Consider the following 19,944-nt stretch of genomic DNA (forward strand, 5'->3'; position numbering starts at 1 on the left):
TGTTGTCGACGAAGACGAAGAGTCTCCATTCACATGAAGACGGAGCCGTCGACGAACAAACACCGCTCCGTTGATACCGTTGCTGGCCTGTTCCGACGAGGTCGTAGCCGCTCCAATCACTTCTCTTCCTTTCTTCTGTGCCATCTCAGCTATGCCGATGTCCGTCGCTGCCCATGCGGCCGTCAACGACGTCATTTCCTCCGACTGTCTCTCCACCGCCGGTAACGCTGCTATTCCACCTACTACCGTTGCCGTACGCCATCAGGTGGGTGGTTTCATTCATATCTCATGCAAGGGCATGTGTGTTGCTTGACCGAACATCACAAGAGAGCCATCACCACCACTGTGAGGTGGTGGCTCTCAATCCCGACCACTGCCTGCCGCTGTAAGGGTGGTTGTATGTGTGTTATATATTGTGTGTGTTTACTTTGGATATTATGTTGTATAATCATAGTTTTGGCCGTAATAATCAAGGAAATCACCATCACCACCACCACCATTGTGAGGTGGTGGTTGCCTCGTGTTGGGTAGCGGTGTGCATTTATGTGTGATTGGATTGTTAATTGAGTTGCTTGGACATGTTTTGGACTAGAATCATAACCACCACCACCATGAAGTAGTGGCCGCCGCCGGGAGCCGCTGTTGACCACCACTACCCAAGGTAGTAGTGGGTGGTGCCCGACTTATTTAACACAAATTGACCTAAAAACTTAACCAATGGACTAATTGGCACGCGATTGGGGTTGGAAACCCTAATTTTGGATATGTTAGTTTTGGGATTGTCGGGACCCGTATTTTGGACCATCGGATTGGAATTATGAATCAAGCCCAACCACACTGTATGATTGACCTAGTAGATTGATGGACTTAATGGATTAAGTTTTTAATGGGTTAAGTAAGAACACTTAACCCTAATCGTCATTTTATGCGAAAACTCTAATTAGGGTTGGGTTCTTGTTGGGCCATTTCTTGGACTAAGTTGCTATGGGCCTTCGTGGGCCAATTGGGAACATGTTTATGGACTAAAGAAGTTATTGGGCTTTAGGATAAGGCCCATTGGAAAGGCTTGGCCCAATTTGAAAAATTGGGCCATATATGGGCCATAATTGGGCCTTGATGATTATGAGATATTGGACAATCGGAATGCCACATGTTTGGACTAGGATAAATGGTTTGGCCATAAGATAAAACCATGTAGAGATTTTGGCCCAACTGGGAAAATTGGGCCATATGTTGGGCTTTGGTTCATTGTTTGAGTTTTAGGCCTTCAGAATATGTGTTTGGGCCTTGGGCTTGGATCAAGCTAGGTTGGGGGTAAAGTAGTCTTTTACCCCAAGAATGGACGTATGTTTATATATTGGAACCTAATTATTAATTGGGTGTTGTTTTGATATGGACAGTTTGGGAGTCTGCTATCCAGCAGCTAGAGTTTTATCTGCGGGACTTCGGCAATATGAGGTGAGTCTCCTCACCATACCAATGGGTCGAAGGCACCAAGGCCGACCCTTTTTGTGATATGTGGTACACTAGTTGATGTAGTGATATGTGGTATACTAGTTGGTTATATGCTATGTGGTATGCTAGTTGTTTATGTGATATTTGCATGAAAGACAATGGGGGGAGCCCATGCCTTTCCAGGTAAAGATCATGGGGGAAGCCCATGCCTTTCCAGGTAAAGACCATGGGGGAGCCCATGGCACTTGGATATCAGACCATGTGGGGGAGCCCATGACACTTGGATGGCAGACCATGTGGGGGAGCCCATGGCTTTCCAGGTAAAGACCATGGGGGAGCCCATGACACATATGTGTAAGACCTTGGGGGGAGCCCACGACACCCTAGAATAAGACCTTGGGAGGAGCCCACGACATCCTTATATGTTTATATGCATGGCTTATGTGATTGATATGGTTTATATGATTGATATGGCTTATGTGATTGATATGGACTATGTAATTGATATGGTTTATGCGGTTATGTGGATTATGTGGGGTATGCTCTGGGGAACTCACTAAGATTCGTGCTTACAGTTTTGTTTATGGTTTCAGGTATCATTGGTTTGGAAAGGAAGGGTCTGACTTGATTGCAGCGCACACACCTGTGTTTTCCGCATTATGTGATTCTGGGACATAACTCTGATAATGTTTTAATTAAGCAATGTTTTTGAATGATTGGATGAAGTAGCATTTGTGTTTGACTATAATGAAAAACGAAATTTTTACCCTTAATTTTTTGGTCGTTACATTGTTGTGAAAACTATCAACACTACTGTAACAGCCCAGATTCCCAGGTATTATTCATTTATATATTTTTGGTGTTTTGTGAGGAGACTCGGCGAGTTGGAGCCCAAACTCGCCGAGTATGATCGCGGCTATGGGCATGGGTTCGCGTCTGGACTCGTCGAGTCCAAGAGTGGACTCGGCGAGTCCACGCTGTTTAATGAAACCCTAATTTCCAGGGTATGAGACCTATTTAAAGGGGCTTATGGCCGTCATTTGCGGCCACCAACCCCAGAGAGAACCCTAAAGAGTCTTTGAGCGTTTTGTGAGAGAGAAGAGGAAGATCCTTGACTATTTGTGGGTGTTTTTGCATATAGAAGAGGATCAAGGCAAGAGGAGACCAAAGAAGGTGCTAATCCAGTGATTACTAAGCTCAGAGACTTCATTTGAGGTAACCATTCGTTCCTTTCTCAGTCCTTGGTGTACATCTTAGAGTTAGGGTTTCTTTGTGGAATGATCCATGGAGTAATTGGCCTCTTCTCGTGTTGGTGCTTTAGATCTGGACCCAAAGAGGTCCAAAGACTCTTTTCCCTCAAGCTTTATGAGTGTTAATGGAGGCCATGAGCTTAGAATAGCATTCTAGAGACCATATCATCAAATAAGGCCTTTGAACCTTTGCATGAGCACCATGATAGTAACTTTACGTGATGTATGTGCTTGGAAGGACTGGATCTATGAGTTATTGGAACAGATCTGGCCTCAGGAGTGAGTTTGAGTTTATGCATGGCATAGACTCGCCGAGTCTGAAGAACAGACTCGGCGAGTGGCATGAAGATTGTCCATAACCACTCAGTGAGTGGTCTTGCCGAGTTAAGGGGTTGACTTAGTGAGTCAGGGAGAGTCAGAGAGGGTTGACGGGTGGACTGAGTCAAGATGGAACTCGCTGAGTTGTTCTTGAGACTCGACGAGTTGAGTCATGGTGGCCCCGCAACTCATGCCAGGTGGAACTCGTCGATTTAGGAAAATACCTGACGTGTCGAGAGAGGATCCCAGGGACTCAGTGGATGCGTATAGACTCGCCGAGTCGCTATAGTGCACTCGCCTAGTCCGGTCAAAGTTGACTGTTGACCATTGACCAGTGTTGACCAGTGTTGACTTGATAGGGTTAGTCAACCTTAGTTGTGAAGTGTTATTTAGAGATATATTGTGTTATAGGGGGACTATAGATCGGGGGATCGAGCACGAGTCATTTCAGGGATTTGCGAGTTACCGAGATACGCGAGGTTAGTTTTCTCACTATACTTTACCTTGAGTAGGTAACCAGAGTTATGTGATAGAGTATTTGTATGCTATGTATATTATGTGTTGCACTGCATCATTCTATGTGATTTATGTTATGCATGTTTACAGAGTTAGAACCTGAGGGTTCACAGAGTATGGGTGCACGGACCCACAGAGTTATAGCCTCGAGTGGCTAATATGTGTTGTGTGGTATTTTGGGGAACTCACTAAGCTTTGTGCCTACAGTGTTTGGTGTTATTTGTTTCAGGTACTAGTGATGACCGTGGGATGGCGTCGGCTTGATCAGTACACACACACGGGATTTTTATGTCATGAGATCTTGGGATTTTATATGGCATGGATTGAGTTTCAAACATTGATGTTTTATGAATATTAAATGATTTACATTTTTATAAAATGCGAAAACTTGTTTTGAAATTTACGGTGTTACAAGTTGGTATCAGAGCCTTGGTTTGAGGGATTCGAGTACACCTTCGGGCGTATTTGAACTCAAACTGAGGATTTGAGAAGTATTTTCAAAAAGAGTAAAAGATTTTTTGGAAAAACGCAGAGCAGAGTTGTGTGTACGATCATTCCGCGCCCGAACGGTGATTTCCCAAAATACCCTCATGTTATGTGATATTGATATTGATATGATGTATTCTCATGCTAGAGTAGGCTAGGTACTCTTATTAGGACTAGAGTGGCCTGATTTGTGATGCCTTAGCCTAGGGAGAGGTGAGCTGCTATGAGGTGCTTGAGAGTGAGTAGGTAGCAGCGAGGGGCTTATGAGAGATCGGTTAGAGAGTGGATTATGCATGATAGAGTACTTGGAATTTGGGATCCGAAGAGGAGGACTTGGGGTGTATTCTGATACGATGCGAACAGTACTATTGGGCCCGTACTACTGAAAGCACCGGGGCGGTGTACAGCCCAAGTAAGAATCTTTGGAATACCAAGGATCAAGGAGGAATGAGTTGTCGAGTGTGAGTATGCTCGAATGGATTCTAATTTATCATATGTTGTATTTCAGAGGTAGATCATGGTGAGGACACATCTTATGCCTGAGAGCAGTGGGGCCAGTGATGAGGAGATCCGCCGGATCATCCATGAGGAGGTGGCTGCGGCCATCAGGGCAGAGATACTAGAGATGTTCGGGTCTATTAAGACCACATTGATTGAGACCTTCGACGAGCGTTATGCTGCTCTTTCTGAGGCTGCTGTTGCAGCGGCCACCACAACTATTGCTGCCGCAAGGCCGCAAGGTGGTGATGCGTTGCTGTTCCGAGAGTTCAACAACACAAAACCTCCAGAGTTTGATGGGACCCAGGATCCGGTGGCGGCTATGAGATGGATTTCTGACATAGAGGGGTGTTTCTTCACTTGCTCATCTCCTGAGCATTTGAGAGTCCGGTTCGCGTTGAACCAACTTCGCTTGGGAGCGAAGGACTGGTGGAAGTTTGTGACGGCGCACTTTACGCCTGCTGAGCTTGTGGCAGCGACCTGGGAGAGGTTCACTGCCATGTTCCGAGACGAGTACGTTCCCCAGGTAGAGAGGGAGCATTTGGCCCAAGAGTTTCTGACCCTCAAGCAGGGTACTGAGTCTGTTACGGTGATTACCAGGATGTTCCACGAGAGGGCGATGTTCTGCCCTGAGCACGTGTCTACTGAGCAGGCACGTATGAGCCGATATTTGAGTATCTTGAGATGAGACATTCGGGAGTTCGTGGCGAACTCCTCGTACCGGACATTTGCCGAGCTTCAGGAAAATGCCCGGAAGAGGGAGATTGAGTTAGAGACTCAGGCTAGGGAGGAGGCGGAGTCTCAGGGGAGGGATCGGCGACCGGCACAGTCCCAGCCGGCAGCCAAGCTGGCCAAGCCCGCTGATCCCAAATCAGGGAGCCAGAAGGTCCGCACTTGTGGGAAGTGCGACAAGGTTCATGATGGAGTCTATAGAGAGGGGTCTTGCTACAAGTGTGGCAAGGAGGGGCATATGGCCAAGGACTGCCCCAAGGGGTTTGCGGTGTATTTCCACTGCAACTAGACCGGACACCGGAAGGCAGAGTGTCCGCAATTGCGGGGATCATCTCAGGGAGCACCTCAGGGATCTGCCCCTGCCGCCATCAGAGCTACCGAGAGTCGGCCAGTGAAGGCCGAGGCACCGAGAGCACGAGGGAGAGCCTTTCAGTTGACCGCGGAGGAGGTCCGCGCAACGCCCGATGTCGTGGCTGGTATGTATTCTTTCGTGTATTTATTTTGATGTTGAGATATCATGCTTATATTATGTTATGCGTAGGTACTTTTCTTGTGAATTCTGTGCCTGCCTTGGTGTTATTTGACTCGGGTGCGAGTCGGTCTTTTGTGTCTTTAGCTTTTAGTCAGCAGATCAGTCTTAGTCGTGAGGCGTTGAGTCGGCCTCTGAGAGTTTCCATAGCTGACGAGAGGGTGATATATGCCACAGAAGTAATCCGCGGGTGCGTATTCGAGATCTTCGGGGTCGAGTTCCTGATTGACCTGGTTCCTATCGCGATGGGCGATGTCTGTGTCATTGTGGGCATGGACTGCTTGAGCAGATTCGGTGCGGTTATCGACTGCGAACGACAGCTGGTGACCATACGAGACCCTAGTGGGGGAGTTCTTACGGTGTACGGCGAGGGTACCCGTTCTGGGTCAGCATTTTGTTCGGCCGCTAGGGCGAGGCAGTGTCTACAGCAGGGTTGTAAGGGCTTTGTGGCGTATGTGATGGATTCGAGGGTTGATTCAGAGAGGCCGAGGTTAATTGAGGAGGTTCCGATAGTGCGTGAGTTTCTGGATGTATTCCCAGAGGAGTTGCCGGGTGTGCCTTCCGTGAGGCAAGTGGAGTTCAGTATCGATTTGGTCCCGGGTGCCGCGCCTATCGCCAAGGTGCCTTATCGCCTTGCACCTCCAGAGATGCAAGAGCTATCCTCGCAGCTTCAGGAGCTGTTGGGAAAGGGGTTTATTCGGCCGAGCAGCTCGCCATGGGGAGTGCCTATCCTTTTTGTCAAGAAGAAGGATGGTTCACACCGGATGTGCATTGATTACCGGGAGTTGAACAAGCTGACAGTCAAGAATTGTTACCCGTTGCCAAGGATCGATGATTTGTTCGATTAGTTACAGGGAGCATCTTGGTTCTCCAAGATTGATTTGAGGTTTGGGTATCATCAGGTGAGGGTTCGAGATGAGGATGTCTAGAAGACAACATTCAGGACGCGTTATGGGCATTACGAGTTTGTGGTGATGCCTTTCGGGCTCACTAATGCCCCCGCAGTGTTCATGGATCTCATGAACCGAGTGTGCAGGCCGATGTTGGATCGGTCGGTGATTGTATTCATCGACGATATTTTGGTATATTCGAGATCTAGGGAGCAGCATGAGGAGCATCTGAGGGAGATCCTCGAAGTTCTGAGATCGGAGAGGCTTTATGCCAAATTCTCCAAGTGTGATTTCTGGTTGCGAGAGGTCCAGTTCCTAGGACATCTCGTTAACCAGAAAGGGATATTGGTCGACCCGGCCAAAGTCAAGGCAGTGATGAGTTGGGAAGTGCCGAGGTCGCCTTCCGTGATCAGGAGTTTCTTAGGGTTGGCAAGTTATTATCGGAGATTTATCAGGGACTTCTCCAAGATCACAGTGCCACTCACCAGGTTGACCCGGAAGGGTATCGCTTTTTCATGGGGCCCCGAGCAGCAGGCCTCCTTTGAGACGCTTCGCCAAAGGTTATGCGAAGCCCCGGTGTTAGCCCTCCCGGAGGGGATGGAGGACTTTGTGGTATACTGTGATGCATCGATCTTGGGGTTGGGAGCGGTGCTGATGCAGAGAGGGCATGTGATAGCATACGCATCGAGGCAGCTGAAACCTCATGATACGAGGTATCCCACCCATGATCTAGAGTTGGGGGCAGTGGTGTTCGCCCTCAAGATTTGGCGTCACTATCTGTATGGGGTTCGGTGTACGATATACACGGACCATAAGAGTCTGAGGTATTTGATGGATCAACCCAACCTAAATATGCGGCAGAGGAGGTGGTTGGATGTGGTCAAAGATTATGATTGTGAGATTCTGTACCATCCGGGCAAGGCTAATGTGGTAGCCGACACCCTGAGTCGCAGGGCGGAGAGCGCCCCATTACGAGGTGTATGTTTGCGATTGACCGTGATGGCTCCGGTGTTGGACACCATTCGTGGAGCACAAGCTGAGGCCGTAAGATCGGAGAACCAGAAGAGAGAGCGAGTTGTTGGGTTGGTATCAAAGTTTGTTACCGATAGTCGGGGGCTTATGACTTTCCAGGGGCATATATGGGTACCGTTTGTTGGAGGGGCGCGTACCATTTTGATGGAAGAGGCTCATCGGTCGAAATTTTCGATCCATCCTGGGGCCACTAAGATGTATTTGGACCTGAGGAGGGAGTATTGGTGGCCCTGTATGAAGAGGGATGTTGCATGGTTTGTTGAGAGGTGCTTAACCTGCCGTAGGGTTAAGGCCGAGCACCAGAGACCGCATGGTAAGTTGCAGCCGTTGGAGGTTCCCGAATGGAAGTGGGAACAGATCACCATGGATTTTATCACCAAATTGCCAAGGACCGCTAGGGGAGTCAATGCAATTTGGGTGATTGTGGACAGGTTGACGAAGAGCGCCCACTTCCTTGTTATTAGTGAGAGCTCCTCCGCAGAGAAGTTAGCAGAGATGTACGTGAGGGAAGTGGTATCTCGGCATGGGGTGCCGATCTCGATTGTCTCAGACCGGGATGTACGTTTCACTTCCAGATTCTGGAAAAAGTTTCATGAGGAGTTGGGTACTAGGCTGCATTTTAGTACCGCATATGACCCCCAGAAGGACGGGCAGAGTGAGCGGACGATTCAGACACTCGAGGACATGCTCCGGGCACGTGTGTTGGATTTCGGGGGAAGTTGGGATACGTACTTACTCTTGGCAGAGTTTTCCTACAACAACAGCCATCATTCGAGCATTGGTATGCCGCCCTTTGAGCTGTTGTATTGGAGGAGGTGTCGGACCCCCATTTGTTGGGGAGAGGTTGGACAGCGTGTGATGGGCAGTATAGAGATCGTGCTTCAGACGACATAGCAGATCCAACAGGTCAGACAGAGGTTGTTGACCGCCCAGAGTCGTCAGAAGAGTTATGCAGACAGACGCCGGTCCGAGCTTGAGTTTCAGGTCGGCGACCTTGTGCTCTTGAAGGTCTCTCCTTGGAAAGGAGTGATTTGATTCAGGAAGAGGGGCAAGTTAGGGCCCCGATACATTGGTCCATTCCGAGTGGTCGCGAGGGTAGGCAGGGTAGCCTATCGTCTGGATTTGCCAACAGAGCTAGGGCAGATTCACGACACATTCCACGTGTCGCAATTGCAGAAGTGTATAGCCGATGAGTCGGCAGTGGTTCCATTAGAGGATATTCAGGTGGATGCGAGCCTGAATTATGCTGAGAGACCAGTGGCAATCAGAGATCGAAAGATCAAGTTTCTGAGGAACAAGGAGGTACCCTTGGTTTTGGTTCAGTGGCAGCATCGGAAGGGGTCCGAGATGACTTGGGAGCCGGAGCGTGAGATGCGTGAGCAGCATCCGAAGTTATTTACAGAGCGAGACTTCAAGGGCGAAGTCTAGTTCTAGTGGGGAAGAATTGTAACAGCCCGGATTCCCAGGTATTATTCATTTATATATTTTTGGTGTTTTGTGAGGAGACTCGGCGAGTTGGAGCCCAAACTCGCCGAGTATGATCGCGGCTATGGGCATGGGTTCGCGTCTAGACTCGGCGAGTCCAAGAGTGGACTCGGTGAGTCCACGCTGTTTAATGAAACCCTAATTTCCAGGGTATGAGACCTATTTAAAGGGGCTTATGGCCGTCATTTGCGGCCACCAACCCCAGAGAGAACCCTAAAGAGTCTTTGAGCGTTTTGTGAGAGAGAAGAGGAAGATCCTTGACTATTTGTGGATGTTTTTGCATATAGAAGAGGATCAAGGCAAGAGGAGACCAAAGAAGGTGCTAATCCAGCGATTCCTGAGCTCAGAGACTTCATTTGAGGTAACCATTCGTTCCTTTCTTAGTCCTTGGTGTAAATCTTAGAGTTAGGGTTTCTTTGTGGAATGATCCATGGAGTAATTGGCCTCTTCTCGTGTTGGTGCTTTAGATCTGGACCCAAAGAGGTCCAGAGACTCTTTTCCCTCAAGCTTTATGAGTGTTAATGGAGGCCATGAGCTTAGAATAGCATTCTAGAGACCATATCATCAAATAAGGCCTTTGAACCTTTGCATGAGCACCAAGATAGTAACTTTACGTGATGTATGTGCTTGGAAGGACTGGATCTATGAGTTATTGGAACGGATCTGACCTCAGGAGTGAGTTTGAGTTTATGCATGACATAGACTCGCCGAGTCTGAAGAACAGACTCGGCGAGTGGCATGAAGATTGTCCATAACCACTCAGTGAGTGGTCTTGCCGAGTTAAGGGGTTGGCTCAGTGAGTCAGGGAGAGTCAGAGAGGGTTGACAGGTGGAGTGAGTCAAGCTGGAACTCGCCGAGTTGTTCTTGAGACTCGACGAGTTGAGTCGTGGTGGCCCCGCAACTCATGCCAGGTGGAACTCGTCAAGTTAGGAAAATACTCGACGTGTCGAGAGAGGATCCCAGGGACTCAGTGGATGCGTATAGACTCGCCGAGTCGCTATAGTGCACTCGCCGAGTCCGGTCAAAGTTGACCGTTGACCATTGACCAGTGTTGACCAGTGTTGACTTGATAGGGTTAGTCAACCTTATTTGTGAAGTGATCCAGGTAGTGAAGTCACCCTTGGGGGAAGAATCATTCCATTCACTTGTGAAACTGCTAATTTAGAGATATATTGTGTTATAGGAGGACTATAGATCGGGGGATCGAGCACGAGTGATTTCAGGGATTTGCGAGTTACCGAGATACGCTAGGTTAGTTTTCTCACTATACTTTACCTTGAGTAGGTAACCAGAGTTATGTGATAGAGTATTTGTATGCTATGTATATTATGTGTTGCACTGCATCATTCTATGTGATTTATGTTATGCATGTTTACAGAGTTAGAACCTGAGGGTTCACAGAGTATGGGTGCACGGACCCACAGAGTTATAGCCTCGAGTGGCTAATATGTGTTGTGTGGTATTTTGGGGAACTCACTAAGCTTTGTGCCTACAGTGTTTGGTGTTATTTGTTTCAGGTACTAGTGATGACCGTGGGATGGCGTCGGCTTGATCAGTACACACACACGGGATTTTTATGTCATGAGATCTTGGGATTTTATATGGCATGGATTGAGTTTCAAACATTGATGTTTTATGAATATTAAATGATTTATGTTTTTATAAAATGCGAAAAATTGTTTTGAAATTTACGGTGTTACAACTACCCACATGAGTCCAAAATGCATCTTTTTTATTCCAAGTGTCAAAACCTTGGGAAACAAATGCATCTCTCCCTCCTCTTTGATTCATGAGGTCTCCAAACACATAACAATATACACAATATGCTTTATTCTTTTTCACACTATATTCCAACCAATCAAAATCATCATACCATGAAGGAACGAAGCTTCTAAATCTATCACCTATTTTCTTTTTTGGAAACTTATGTAACCTTATTTGACAAGGTCCTTGAAGCAAATACGCTCTTCTTACATTATCTCTTACATTTGATTTGTAACTTGTAATCTTTGGCTTATCCGACAGGTCCTTTGGAAGATCTTTCAAATCAACATTATCATTAGGTTCATTAGAACATGGTGTTTGTAGAGTTGCATTAGAAACCAAAGGGGTTAATTGATTGGTGATTGGTGTTTGTGGAGTTGCATTAGAATTAGAAACAGAAGGGATTGATTGATTGGTGGTTGGTGCTTGGGAACATCCTTCACCACTTTCATTAGGATTAGGTCTTGGTCTTTTCGTAAAACAACCACTTACTTTAACCTATAAAAACACAACAATTTAACCTAATCAAAAAACAACTTCAATAAAACATAGAATTTTCACCAAATCTAACAATAAATTCAATAAAAACATAGCCATTTTAATTTTCACCTAAATACCTAATTAAACAATAACATGTAAACCTAAAACATAGCAATTTTAACAAATCAAACAATCAATTCAATAAAAAGCATAGAAATTACAACTAATCAAACAATAATTTTTATAAGAACATAACAATTTTACCAAATCATCCAAATATCCAATAACTTCAATAAACACACAGAAATTATAACATATTGGAAATTTGAAAACCATAGCAATTTCGAATTTTGCTTAGCAATTACAACTATAAATTCGAAAACCATAGAAAATTAAAAATACTTACTTGCTTCATTAGGGATTGGACCTTGGATCGGAGCTGTTTTTGCACTTGTGAATTGAATTTTGCACCTCAAGCTAGCAAGAAGCACCTCATTTTTTGCACTTGGGAAGGGAAATTGTCGATTGTCGATCAAAACAGAAGAACAGGAAAAGAAGAAGTCGTCGATGGGAGGCTAGGAGCGGATAGAAGGAAACGACGAGGTCTCCTCGTTTTTTTTTTTTTTTTTTTTTTTTTTTTTTTTTTTTTGATTCAACCGATTGGAGACTTGGAGTATTGAACCCAATTGGACAATTGGATAATTGTTTTATTTGGGCTATTTTCTCCTATTCTTTTTCCTTTGGGCTAATATTAGTTGGATTAAAATAAAAATGTGTTTGGGCTACTAATTATTTGTGCTAGTCCAATATACTGACATTTTTTTTCACGTAGTTGCCGGTTTTTTCACGTGGTGACACAAAAGGTAAAAACAAAATAAAATCGAAAAATTTTATACTGCGTGCGGGAAAAACAGGTGTTGCCGGTACACCACATCAAAACCGCCCCTGCCCCTTGTAGTATATCAATTCCGTCCCTGTCTGCAAATATTATGGGTCTTGTTCGTATTTAACAACCTTAGCTTGATTTATAGTATTCAGAAGTTACTTTGTGTTTTTGGGGGTGTTGGAAAGCCATTTGGTATTTATGTGCATTGCCTCCGTTTCAGATGATCATGATAATCATGTTACAATCGAATTACAAAGTTAATAATGTTTACAATTACATCAAGATGTATATATATACTAGGTATCTTATTTCGACTATAAAACTGCCAATTTTTCAATTTCGAATCTAAATTAGCATGTTGGTCGAGCCCAAAACCACTTTATTTGGTCTAAATAACAGTGATAAGGTCCATCCAAAAGCAATCATACTCCACAATTCAACGTATTTCTTGATGACTAGAGAGGATGTGAGTTAATGTGAAGTTAGGTTTAATATATATCGACATGTTTAAGCATTTGACATTGTAAGGTATTTAGGACTAATTGACATTTTAATTCGTAAGGTATGTGGGCTGCAAGTGTTAGGTAAAACCAAAAATAAATTCAAAGGTAAGAGAAAAAGATAGAACACAAGAGTTTACGTCGTTCACATGGTTAGAGTAATCATGCTATGTCTTATGTTATTTCTCACTTTTTATTGATGATGCGCCCTTAGACACCCGCTTGTTGTTTTGGAGTTCATACTCCACAACTCAAAAATGACTTTTGGTCAAAAGACGTTTATGGCACAAGACATTCATTATAAATTTTTACTTCTATAAACCAACATCTCTTATTTAGATATAAACTTGGAACCGGTTTTGTCTAATACCATTAAAAGTATTTTTCGTGGCATAAGCTTATACACATGGAACTCGATCGAGCTCGAATGTGATTTGATTTGTCACCATGTTTCGTCTATGTCATTCCAGAGATGTGTCTATCAACCTTAGTAGATTTTGTGACCTAAAAACAAGCATTGCTAGAAATGGCAAGATAGTAAATAAATAAATAAGCCTAAAGCTTGTTGAGAGGACTATGTTATTATTGAATGATTGAATGTATCTTGGCAGAGAGGACAGTAAGTAATTGATACTCACAGAAGTAGGTTGAGTCGACCACTTAACTTGTGGTGGGCCACCCTGCAGCAAACATTTGAGTCCTGCCTTTGCGTCCTTTACCTTGGGGGCCATATATAAGATAGGCCATGACTGGAAGCATGCAGACCCTAAATAATACACATGCATACATACTCATAATTAATTTATGGTTTCAATTTATCTCCTTTTGGTGGCCCATTGCTATGCAAATCTGATTTCATTGAGAAAATTATAGGTGAAAAATTAAAATTCATTGTACTTTTTTGCAAACTTATCCCACTTCAATTATTTGCAACAATATTTGATCCTCTTAACAAAGTTAACTTCATCTTCAAACGTCCTTTTATTTTTCCGTTAATTTTTCCGTTAAGTGGCTGAATGAGTAATGATGTTTGTTTAGATAAACTGAATAACCAAAATCAGACTGAATGGTTTGTTTTACCATTATATTCCAAAAAAAAATCGGAAAATATATAAACTTTGTGAGAGGTGTTGGGAGGAAAAAAGAAAAACAAACATGTAAAGGTTTAGTGTCTTATTGTCTTAATACACATGTTTTTTTTTAACCAATTAAGTCTGGATTAAGTCGAAAACAAAGAACTATACATGTATATATTTCTATATTTCTAAGATTTTAATTATATTTTCAAGTTGCATTATATTCCAAATCGTCGAAAGATTAAAATAAAGAAATCAAATCAAATGGGCCAAAGATAAATCAACCCATTCAACACCTGATGGATAAAACGATAATGTTCTATCTTATAAAAAATAATTTTCAAACCTTTTGAAATCACAAACCACCACACCAATAGACAATAGTACATAAACTACTTTTTAGACATCTTTCCACCACTTATTAAGTGGTATGTGGGTGTAAGTAAAATCTGCAAAGCAATGGGAACTTCTGACAAAAGTCTAGGCATGACACTATATCATTTTATCTACCAAATTTCCTAACTCCTTTTTCTCATAGTGGGGAAAAATCACCTATCAATTTTCTTTCTTTTTTGCCTTTTTTTTTTTGAAAGAGGTAGTGAGATTTCATGACTATTTAGTTGAAACTCTTAAAGTTTGTGGGGATCTTATACCTAATTGGGAATGATTCCCATGTGAGAATATAGACAAAAAAGGTGCCCCACTGTCATTTGTTTGGCCATTATGCATACTTGTTGGTGGTTCTGAGTCAATTTTGCTGTAATTTTGATGCGATAAAAGATGGACCACTTATTGTATATATTACTTATAAATGTGTGATTCTTAAATTTATGATAGCGATCTTAGTGATCAATGGACCCTATTAGACATCACTGAATCAACAACTCTTTTTCCTGTTTCTCATCACAGTGGACCATAAAGATTAAAGATTAAAGACTAAAGAGCCCTTTGAGTGCTTAACACTGACACATAATATTATTTGGACTAAAAGGGTATAAATAATATATCATGGTAAAAAAACTATGTATAGAATAGATGGTGTCATTTGTCATGATTTGTTAAGGATCCACCATTAGGTACATGATGATGATGATGATGCATTGCCACTAAAGCAAACCACTGTTGTTGCATATGACTAATGTTTGGTATTCAAGTGCTTGCTTTTGTTTGAAAAGTGCATGTGCTTTGATTGCAACATTACTTCACAATTCACATACATGTTTTTGTTCTTATGTGCACTATTTAAATGAGTGGAAAACAAAAAAGTAAGCATGAGCTAGTAGTAGTGTAGCAAATTAGGTTATATATATCTCCAAACCACTTAAAATGGATTTGGAAAGTATATCTGTTAACCATTTGGTTCTTTAGTAGAGTTGAAAAATAATAGTATTAGGGACATACGATAAACAAAATAAAACATAAGGAATATGTAGTAACACCCGATGCATATTTCTATATTATATTGTAACAGGACTATGTAGTAATTATGAATGTACCCTTTTTCTTGCATTTATTTTTCGTACATGTACATGCACATGTAGTATATGTCCATAGTAATGTCAACAACAACAATGTGTAAGCGACTAACAAAATACTACCATACATCATGAACTGTGGATCCAAATATTTTTCCTGTTGTGGACACTGGTGATATGATCTGGTCAGGTCAAAATGGTCAAAATGATCGGATGAAAATATTTACTTTCCACTCAATATTAGCAAAATCACATATATTACTCGATTTTTGAAGTTCAAGTATCCACAGTACAATTTTAAAATTGCGTATCTCGTTATCATTTGTCAATTAAGTAATTAATTCTCGACAGCAATGTATTCCTAATTTATAATGATATGCCAAAGTACATGTCCAATCTGATATGAACACTAAAGTGTATCGGATTTCTCAAATATGATATATAAAAATACAGATGTTAGAAGATTAGGTGTGAATTGAAAGCTATATGCCAAAAAAGAATTTATTTCTATTTTTTTTCTAGGAGAGTGGGAAGTACTATTGTATTATTGAAGACACACATAACACATTTATTTTATCTTTTCTTAAAGTGTTAGAGATACTATTGGTTTACCATAATGTACTCTCTTTTTGCTTATGTGTCTTTTGGTTTGTTTTGTTAAGATACGATTGATATGTGGAAGATCTCTCCCCACTTGCTTCTGTCTTTCTTTTTTTCTTTTCTTTATATAATATGAATAGTGATCTCTCTCTCTCTCTCTCTCTCTCTCTCTCTCTCTCTCTCTCTAACTTTGTGTGTAGTATTATTCAATTTAATATTTTAAACACTTGTTGGCCAACCTTTGATAGCTTGGCTTTTAATCTCTCATGTTCCCTCTTGTTTTCTTGTTATGATGCCATGTGCAATTGTGTTTTCTTGATTAAACTTTCTTTCCCATTATCTACATAAAACAAATCATTACTATCTTCTTTTTGTGTGATTATTAATAGGAAATTGATAGGAGGTTTCTTGGGGATCAACTAGAAAGCAAACCGCGTGAGATGTCATTAGAGTTTTGTTATACTTAACTATATAAAAAAATAGCAACATACTTTTTTATTTATGTTATCAAAGTTGTTGTACTTTTTAATGTGCATATTTAATTATTATACTTTCAAAAAGTATCACCCTTAATTCACTCAGCCACTTGTTTATGATTATAGATTAATATTAAGATGTCCATTGCTTCAAATAAAGTCACAATACATGTTATCATTGTGATTTAGTTATGATCATTTGGATTTAAGCATTTTAAAACGGAGTTTACCAAGATTCAAAATGAACTTTTTGAACAAAAATGATAAAGTATTGTAAGTAACAAAAAACAATAACATGTAAAAAAAACTATTCACTAAAATACCAAACAAAAAGAAATACTAACAAGAAATGACCATATTTTTCAAATACATCAAAAAACAACTGTATTTTATAAAATGGATCATGTTTGTATTTTGTCTATATGTCGGCTGATACGCGGTGTTTCAATTATACTATTCTACTGCTTTCAAAATTATGTATAAGAATGATGCTATGCGGATTTAATATACATTAAATGAATCACGTTAAATACTGTGTCTTTGTGAGTGTGATTATTATCGTTTATTTTGATAAAATATTATCATTTTACCAAATATGATGTGTTTCTATAAATGACAAATGAAAAGTTTTAATTGTTAATCCTTCATAATTTTTTGTTAAATTAGATATAATTCACAAAAATCTATTTACAAATGCCTTTATTTGTAGTTGTTAAAAGATAGTGATTTTGTGATATTCTCAATTTGTTTATTTTAGTGGAGATTAAAAGTAAAATATTGATTATTCTAAATTCTAATGAAATTATGGGTAAAAGAGAAGGAAGCATAGGTGGGTGTGATTGATGGTAAGAGTCAAGGTTGATGGGCTAATATTTTTCAGGTGAAATATCAAATCAAAAGAGGTGTATAGAATGTGGATGACCCACAACACCTAAGTCTGCTATGGGAATAAATACCCTGATAATTTATTATAATAATAATAACAATAACAGCAAAACAAAGCCATCTTGGCTTGAATATGGAGAATGGTGACTTGACTGGGAAAATATTAATGATGGTTGAACATAAAATGATGGGTGTTTTGTCTTTTTAGTGGGGTATTCTTGAAAAGGTCAATTAAATGTTGTGTCAATTTCAATAATACTACTAGTAGTACTGTACTATTCTTGCTTTTTCAAAAAACCACCACAAGGACAATTGAAAACTTATATGAAAACCTACTACACATTGATGATGTTGATGGAATACTTATTCCACATTACATGATTCACCCTTTCACATAAGATTTATATTCTTCTTTGGGTTTTCTTTTCCCATCTTTTCCTCTGGGCCCCCTTCCCTTCCCTATGCTTCACATTCACTTCTCGTGAAAAAGGTGACTTGATTTGATTTTAATATTTTCAAAACTTGAATGCATAGAAACTCATTTGGTTCCTTGATGATATTTTAGGGTTTGGAATAATATCTTAGGGTAAGGGTTGTGAAAAAGGTAGTGATGATAAATGAATATGAAATCTCAGTAATCATGTATGTTTACTTTCTATATTTATATTTCTCCAGGTTACCAGAAATTCAATATAAGATAATTTTTAAAGAACACTTTAAGTTTTAGGCATAAAACATAAATAACGTTATTAGAGAGTATATGGATTGTTAGAATTCATAAGAGCATCCAAAAAATGATCAAGTATGAGTACGTAGACTCATCTATCCAAGATATGAATAAGATCAACGTAAATATTTAATTAACGATTGAAAAAAACTTGTTCCTACAGTAGAACCTACCACAGGCAGCTTGGTTTTCAGGCAACATGATTTGCCACCGAGCATACCTAATATATGTTTCTTTCTTCAATGATCATTCGTTATGATCATCTTTTTTTCACCATATTCAACCACTAGAAGCTCACCATTTGACCCCTCTGTTATTAGTTGTTTCAAGATCATTCTTGTCTTATATATAAATGCGTATTCCATACCATTTAACTTATACTATTATATCATAGTTTACGTTCTCATTGATATCTGAGTTAATTCCAATTGCACTAAATAACCGGTACCATCAAAAACACCAACATAATATCACATATGAATCGAATATAGCAATAATAGTATAAGGATTTGGTACAATTATAGTCTTAAGATACATTCTTTGTTAACCGATCAATTTCTCGATCCAATCAGGTAGCTAATACTTAGTTCTAGTATTAAGTAACGTATTAATAAATGTATTATAAATATTTAGATAAAATGTTATATACATAAAATTTATTTCTTTTATGCTGAATAAATAGTCTGAATAAAAGTAAATTACCATTTTATCTATTGAAAAAACAAATTTCACAATGTAGAAATATTCATCCATTTTAACATGCAAATGAAAGGAATTGAGAAAAAAAAAACAAATAAATAAAATATTAGTTTTTTTTTTGGCTTAACAAATTAAACCATTTTGTCCATACTTAAATAAATACTTAACCCACTACACTGATTAAAATAGATATATTAGCCTTTATTATATTATGGGATAATTTTTTTACAAAATAATAATAAAGAAGAAAGATTGAAAGTAAACATAGGCATGGGTATAAATGCATTCTCCACCCATCAATCCATAGGGCAGTGTGTCACTGTCCTCTTCGACCGGCATATTGATGAGGGAGTGCGTGGTCTGTAAGATGCCCCAATATGGATTCATGTGATATTATTCAAACACCTCCCCTCCCATTTCAATTAATCAATTAAATAAATAAAAAAAAGAATGAATATATACAAATTCATGACCCATATGTATCATCTACAGGAGAGAGATTGATGAATATTTAATGAGTACATGAGGTGGGGTGGGGTGGGGTGTTTTTATTGTTATTATTATGTTAATTTAATATCTCAACAAGTTTTGGATCAATGGGATTGACTTTATTCGGCACGCATATATTTAAAAGCTATATGTATATGTGTGTGTGTGGTATTTAAAGTGTAAAAGAAGACGTGATGATTTTGACAAATTTTAGATGGTGATGGGAGATGGGGTTTCCAATGTGGATTGCACCACCCAATTTTGAATTACGTATAAACTATTTAATTATAAAATAATTCAATTTGATTAGTTTCCTATTAGTTTAGTAAATACAATAATTTAATAATTTAAGTAGCATGTAGTGATTTAAAATCATGATATACAGACAATAATTTAATAAGTTCTATTTGCTTTGGTTTGTTGTCCCTATGCCACCACATCAATATGCATCAATATCCGCTTTTTATTTTATTATTACTATTATTTTTTGGAATGGCTGAGAAAATTTATTTTTATTTTGTTTTTACTTTTGTGTATCTTCATAGTAATCACATTGCTTACCTTTGCTTTTTTACATCCAAACTTTATTGTTTATACTATTTTTTTTTTTCGTTTAATAATATAGTACCATTTTTCTTTCTAACTGATGTTTTTATATTGCAGGAGATCAGTCGGTATGGACAGGTGAACTATACA

The sequence above is a fragment of the Lactuca sativa genome, chromosome 7 (assembly GCF_002870075.4).
Source record: "Lactuca sativa cultivar Salinas chromosome 7, Lsat_Salinas_v11, whole genome shotgun sequence".
Lineage (NCBI taxonomy): Eukaryota > Viridiplantae > Streptophyta > Magnoliopsida > Asterales > Asteraceae > Lactuca > Lactuca sativa.